Source organism: Brachyhypopomus gauderio, chromosome 10 (genome assembly GCF_052324685.1).
Source record: "Brachyhypopomus gauderio isolate BG-103 chromosome 10, BGAUD_0.2, whole genome shotgun sequence".
In the NCBI taxonomy this organism is placed as follows: Eukaryota; Metazoa; Chordata; class Actinopteri; order Gymnotiformes; family Hypopomidae; genus Brachyhypopomus; species Brachyhypopomus gauderio.
Window position 1 is genome coordinate 23,983,599 of NC_135220.1, and position 7,222 is coordinate 23,990,820.

Consider the following 7,222-nt stretch of genomic DNA (forward strand, 5'->3'; position numbering starts at 1 on the left):
CATCATCATCTTTCGGCAATTCCCATTTAGCGGTCGCCACAGCGGATCAAACTCCTCCATCTGGCCCTGTCCTGAGTGTCCTCCACTGACACTCCAGCCACTCTCATATCCTCTACCACTGCCAATTTCCGCTAATGCCCTGTTGGACAACAGCACCAGTGGCGGTCGTTATTAACCCGGGCCTCGACCGATTCGGTATGGAATTTCTATTTTTGATCCGCATCATTTGATTTGGCGCAGTTTTTACACCGGATGCTCTTCCTGACGCAACCCTCCCTATTTATCCGGGCTTGGGATCGGCACTAAAATACACTGGTGTGTGCATGTAGTTACAGTGATCAGTACTACAGTATGTAGTTGCAGTGTTCAGTACTACAGTATGTAATACAGTGATCAGTACTACAGTATGTAATACAGTGATCAGTACTACAGTATGTAGTTAGAGTGTTCAGTACTACAGTATGTAATACAGTGATCAGTACTACAGTATGTAGTTAGAGTGATCAGTACTACAGTATGTAGTTAAGAGTGTTCAGTACTACAGTATGTAGTTTGAGTGATCAGTACTACAGTATGTAGTTAAGATTGTTCAGTACTACAGTCTGTAGTTACAGTGATCAGTACCACTATATGTAGTTAAGACGCTAATGCCCTGTTGGACAACAGCACCAGTGGCGGTCGTTATTAACCCGGGCCTCGACCGATCCGGTATGGAATTTCTATTTTTGATCCGCATCATTTGATTTGGCGCAGTTTTTACACCAGATGCTCTTCCTGACGCAACCCTCCCTATTTATCCGGGATGGGATCGGCACTAAAATACACTGGTGTGTGCACTCTAGTGGCTAGGTTGAGTATGTGACCCCTTATTGTTAGTAATTAGTGTAGCCTTGTTACCTTCAACGAAAAGATAGTTGTTAGCAATACTGATCAGGGGTGGGTTTCCCGAAACGTTCGTAGCGCTAAATACTTCTTAACCTCGTACGTTTCATACGAGGTTACGAAGTACTTAGCGCTACGAACGTTTCGGGAAACCCACCCCAGTACTTTCTATCGAATACACAAAACCGCTTCAGTGTATGTGTAATGATGTGATACCTTACTTGAACAGTTCTAGGTCATACCATGGCATTTCATGGCACTGGTCAAGAAATTCTAAAATACAAATGTTCTTTTTCCATTTCTGATTGATTTGCTCCTGTTTTTGTGGATTATTGTCGTTTTGCATCACCCAATCTCATCACTGGAAATTTAATCCAATGGGTGTCAGATTTTAGAGCACAGACACCCTCACATTTGTCCTTAGAACATCTTTTTACACCTTGGAATTCATTGGTGTCTCTTTGCCAGCCATGAGCACTGTTTTATGAGCAGCATCTTCACAAATATGCCTATCTACTTTCACTGGGAAGCTATTCTATCTAATTTATTCTCAGAATATTGCTCTAGTAGTAATGCGGAATGTCCAAAAACAAGCAGCAATGTTTTGATTTTGGAAAGGAGTTAGTCTCTAGTAACCTTCCATTGAGCACCACTCTTATTAAGTATTTTTATGGTGAGCTTTCAGGCAGACATCCAGAGCCGGAGTGGCTAATCGGGAGATTCGGGAGTATTCCCGATGGGCCGGCTCATGTCAGTCTCTAGTTTGGGCCGATTGGGAGGGAAAAATAATTTTGGGCCGGATTTGGCCATGAAACTCCCGGGCTGAAAAAGGGGCCAACTCCGGCCCTGCAGACATCTAATCAAGTTTGAGGGGTTGCCGGATGATCCTTGGTTGTCACTGTATGGATCTTTGCTATGTTGCAGGATGCACATATACCGATCTTTGCTGGAAACTCCACACCTGGGCAAAGCAGCTAAGGATCTTTCATTTCTTCCATTTGCAAACTATGAGCCTGACTGTGAATCGATGGATGCCCAAGCCTTTTCAATTGGTTTTGTTGACTTATTCATTATTAGCTTCAACATTTCTTGTAAGATGCTCTAAAATCTCTTTAATCAGATCTTATTGTGCACACATATTAATCATGTTGTATTCCGAACATGTATTTTTTCCTCAATGACCTTCAGTGTTCAGACCATGTCTTCAATATTTTAGCTGCCTTTCAGGCAATAGCCTAGGTGACTCAAAGCAGCTCACCAACATCTTCCTGTCGCTGCATGTAAACCTCATAAAACGTCCACTGGTCCAGGGACAATTTAGGTCTTTCCAATAAAATGGTTAGCAAGTGTATTAGTGAGAGACAAGGCTGACATCCATTGTGTCAGCCTGAAGCTTTAAAAAGATTAAGTCTTTCACTTTAAATGTGTAGGAGTCTAACAGCCACTTTAGTTTATATATAATGGAAGACTTTAGTGTGATGTGTGTGTATGTATATATATATAAAAGTGAAAAGTGAATTCTGTCCACTGGAGCACAGAACCCATGGCTGAATTTGGGCCTAAGGCATCAATTACAAACTAGGTCTTCTCCTACCATCTACCTCTCCAAGACAGACTACATTGTTTCAGTCAGTGCTGCTGATTTACTGGTAAGTAAATGTGCCAACCCACAGAAGTGTATTCTAAAGAAAAGCTTACACTTTACACTTTATTGTGTATGCCTTTCTTGCGGAATATAATCTACAAACACGGACTACAAGCGTTCTAAAGGCACAGTCACCATACTCTGTCCCATTCATCATCTCTGAACACAGCGACCACCAGATGATTGTGTATTAAAAATTAACACAGAATAATAATAATTACCATTCATGGTAAGCAGTGGCTGTTTCTCAAGTACACCAATTACACAGGTGGAATCCACTAGGGGTTTTGTTTTATCAGATATGCGAGTAATCAAGACAATAACTGTTAACAACACTATTCTCAAATGAAGAATGAAACTCCCTGAAATCTGATTACTAGTTAATCAACAAAATGTAATTACTCATCTGTATGAGAAAAAAATACATTACACCTAAGATAACACTTAGGATCAGATATCCGTTACTTCTATTCCAATGTTTCTCATTATTACCACCATTACTAAATCAGTAAAGAAGGCCCAGCTCAAAGAGTTAAATAGTTAAAAATATGAAGAAGCTCCTAGGCGTAAAGCACAGTCAAAACCTTATGTTGCTTTCCATGAAATAATATTTAAAAACAGCCAAGGCATAATGAATATGCTTAAAATGATAAATATGCCTAAAATTTTCTTTCTGAGAATTGTTTTTGCCCACTGCACCTGGAATTCTTTTGAATCGCTCAGTCAGACTCCTGTTTTGTCGAGACTGCAGTAGATAAGGTTGTAATGTTAAATTCAGGAGGTGACTAGGAAACCCTTTCCCGAAATCACAAGAAAATCGTTCTTTGTGGGGTGTCACGTCTGCTGTGAGATGAAATGCAGGGTCAAGTGACTCTGACATGACCATGTTCAATGGTTCGTGCGACGAAGGGGTTTGAGATGTGGTAGAATACCACACACAATCACAGCACTCAATGATTTTCAAAATTGCACTTCGAAAAAAATAGAACGCATGAAGATGAAGCATCGGAGACAGTTATTCTCATGTAGTGTTCACCAGTTCTGTTGTTATGACAACAAGCTGTGACTGACATGGAGGTAAATGAGTTGACGGTAGGTATACAATGCATCACCCGCGGGAGAGGAACACAACCTGTCACTTATTAACACTTCACATGAGGTCTCACCATTATATTCATTCATATTTCAAAACTTTCAAAAAGATATTGAAGTTGATAGTAATAGTCTGACTCAAGGGTATCTTAAGGGTATCTTCAATTCTGACCTGTCTATGCAGTAGCAGTAGCATACATCTATGATGTATTCTGTGATCAGATGCAAAGGCACTTTGTAAGTCGCTCTGGATAAGAGCGTCTGCTAAATGCCCTAAACGTAAATGTAAATCTGTATGTCACATTCTATATTAGTTTACTGACATCACTGCTTTATGTTTTGTTTTTTATGACGGCTCCAAGCAAGATTTCAGATAAAGCTGCAATATGTCCTATTTATTGACATTATCATTATTCTCAGTAAAACTGAGATGACCAGAGTGCTGCATTTCATTTATACAACATTGCCATCCTATGGTGATTCTTAGCAAGTACAACAGAGAGACTTCACTAGTCCTGTAGAAACTGTGCAGCATGTTCTACTGCCTGTCCGCCCATAAAAAAGCTCACAGAACCGAATATGGTCTGGATGAGCTCTGAGCTGAAAGCCTTGGCAGATATATAGGAGACTTATAGGAGACTCCTGGGTTCAGGGGGACGATGTGGTGTGCCGAGCTGTTGCTGTTCCACCATCTGACTCTGCACTGCAGCTAGGACATTAAAAAAATGGAAATGGTAATCAGTTCAGGACACCTGCATATATCTACTGCTGAGTTTAAAATCCATGCCAACATAACATCATTGCCATTTCTATAAGTATCTAAAGGAAGACAAGCTGGATACCAGTGATGACTGGAGAGGATTAGAAATTCCAGCCTACCTCTGATGTCATTTAGAGTTGGTGTGTTTGGGGTCAGCGATGCGCCAGCTGGATCCTGCCCTTCCGTGTCTTCACCTCTGCCGTCTCGCCTTTGCTCCATATTACAAAGAGCCTCATAACTGAGTGCAGGCCTGCCCGAATGCAAGGGCTCCTGAGCGAAGCTGCCCAAGGGTGGTGCGTGATCAGAGGACTCGTAGCCCTGCTCAGGAAAAAGTGCAGCCAGTTTTTCAAATACTGGAGAGGATAATTCTGCATTAGTCGCACTGGAGGATGGTTGAAAAGAGCTTTTCTTTGAAGACCGTCCTTGTCCAGACATGATCTCAGCGCCAAGGTTTGTGCTTTCAGTCCTTCGCTCAAGAACGTTCTTCCACTTGAGAGATTCCAAGTCGCTTTTTGGCCTTGGGGTGTCTGGTTTTCGGAAAGGTGTGGGTATCTTTGGAGTGTAGTTTTCTCCTGTGGTGGGAGTAATAGTTTTTGAGCTTGCAGAAGTTTTGTGTTTGAAATATATTAGTGTTGTTTTGGAAGCAGGGCATTTCTCTGATCTTTTCGGCAACAGCAACGTATCCCTGGCTTGGGAATGAGCTTCTGATCTTGTTTCCATCTGTGAAGGATTGTATGAAGATTTTTGGCAGGCATGTTTGGTACCCATATTGGAATCTGCAGGCTTCTGAATATCCATTAAAGCAGGACTGGGACTCATCGTACAATGAGGACAAGGACCTAAGACTTTGATCACTTGGGACTTACCTGTCTGCTGTTTTTCTTTTACCACATGGTCATTAGGGTTTTTGAGCTGTATTATAGTAGACCTCAGATGTTTTGCTATTTTTTTTTTGCATTTACAGACAACAGGAAGGCTTGGTCGTCTTGACTGGTTTTGCAGACTTCCAGAAGGTTCTGAACTACTAATATCAATAAAATTGAAGTCTGTCAATTTACAGTTTGCTTCTACCAAGCTCAGCTGTTCTTTCAAATGTGTGACTGTAACTCTGGTTACGTCATGCTTTTCATGCCAAGCTCGGCAGAGCGTGCGTGGACCACCCTCTTCATCAGGTGGTATCACTGACTGGCCCTGGCCCACGACGGATGGTGGAGCAGCCTCCATGGAGGTGAGGGTGTCCGAGGCAATTCGGTCAGTCGGGCGACTGGACGGCCGAGAGCTGGACCAGACTGGGGTGGCGCTGGCACTGCCCTCTGACATGGGGGAATCCGAACCACTGCTGTCCAACTGCCGACGCCACAACCTACGGCTGGTCTTTTTCAATGAGCTCTGTATTGCTGGAGGACTCTGGGCTGCTGGTAAGCATCTCTTTCTGTCCATCTTCTGATATGTTACACCTACAGGTAAATATGACACTTATGACACTTTCAGAAACATTGTTTGCTATAAATGCCAAATAAAGGAGCAAATAAATTATAATAATGGACGAACCTTTCACACCTGAGGCTCCTGAAGCAGTCTGTTTTTAAATGAAAGATTAACAAACAGTCATTCTGTACTCTTGGCCATGACAACTATGAATAACGTCATTTTAAACTGCAGGTTATTCAATTTTGTTACTTAAAAACAAAACGAGTGTCTCATTAATTTAATGCAACAAAGAGGATCAGTGCACTTATCCATCTTTTTTACTTACTTGGTCTAATTTTGGGGTGCTCTGTTTAAATTTCTTAATGCTGCGCAGGGCCTGGTACAACTTTAACTGGTTCCCATAAACTCGGGTCCGGTGCGTCCGGACACTTCTACGTAACCGGGTTTGAGAATCCGGAGCCGGAGGAGACGGTGACGAATCAGAGCTTGAGCTGCACAGCTGCAGAGACCGCACCAACCTAGATAACGAACGGGCCGTTCCTTCTGCATCGATCTTACTCGGCATCTGTTGTTTGTGCTGTCTTTTGTCATTCTGGAGTTTTGAGGGATGATGATTGCTAGTTCGTGGGATTCTGCTGAACTGTCTCCATAGCTGTAGTTTCCAAAACAGTTTTGATTTTATTGTCTTTCTACGTTGGACTGTTTCTAAACACGTGGATCTTCTCTGTCTAGCAGCAGATCTGGTTTTAGCTGTCATGTTCCGACAGCGAGATTGTGAATGTCTCTGTCTAGTGCGGGTTCGACTGAGATTTTCGTGATGGTTAGGATCTCTTTGTTTTTTCCTAACTAACTTTACTGAGACGTTATCATGTTTATGCCGACCCTTTACTGACTTGTTCCTATTGGCAGCTGGTGAATGTGGGTTGCCAGTTGCTACCAAAGAAGGTCCCGCTGTGTCGTCCGATAAGAGCGCTAATGAAAGAGGAGAGAAGCGCCCTTACTACAGGTGTAGGCTAATGGACAGGTTTTCTATGCAATACGTGACTCTAATTTTTAAAAAGTACTGGCCTAATGGAAATAAATTAACATAGGATAACGTGTCATTGTTTTTGGCAAAGACGTCGAGTCCAAAATCAGTCCACTAGGCTCGCTTACCTTCGGTACGTGCTCTTATATTATCGCTGTCGATATTTTTTGCTCTCTTGGGAGATGGTTGCTTTGCCTTCATCTTGCTGATCACATTGGAAAAAGAACCACACTAGCGATCTTGTGCCAGAAAACTTTCAGAAACGTCAATTAGCTGCTTAAACCGATCGTATATTTTTTTTAATGCGGTAATTCTTAACACCTTTTTCAGATCTCTTCACGCGTCAATTTCTTTCAAACTTCCGAAAGTTCGATGCGTTTCCGTG

General features: G+C 42.2%; 3 long non-coding RNA genes across 3 annotated transcripts; 1 reads left to right on the forward strand and 2 right to left on the reverse strand.

The window, feature by feature from the left end:
• Nucleotides 1-3,995: 3,995 nt before the first annotated feature.
• On the reverse strand, nucleotides 3,996-5,291 carry LOC143524950 (uncharacterized). The gene is made up of 2 exons (XR_013133530.1): nucleotides 4,499-5,291; nucleotides 3,996-4,328 (listed from the first exon to the last, which is right to left on the reverse strand). It is a non-coding gene; the product is annotated as an uncharacterized LOC143524950 (long non-coding RNA).
• Nucleotides 5,118-5,791, forward strand: LOC143524951 (uncharacterized). The gene is made up of 3 exons (XR_013133531.1): nucleotides 5,118-5,273; nucleotides 5,344-5,392; nucleotides 5,516-5,791. It is a non-coding gene; the product is annotated as an uncharacterized LOC143524951 (long non-coding RNA).
• LOC143524949 (uncharacterized) lies at nucleotides 5,293-7,183 on the reverse strand. Its single transcript, XR_013133529.1, has 4 exons — nucleotides 6,966-7,183; nucleotides 6,136-6,782; nucleotides 5,931-5,958; nucleotides 5,293-5,836 (listed from the first exon to the last, which is right to left on the reverse strand). It is a non-coding gene; the product is annotated as an uncharacterized LOC143524949 (long non-coding RNA).
• Nucleotides 7,184-7,222: the final 39 nt, after the last annotated feature.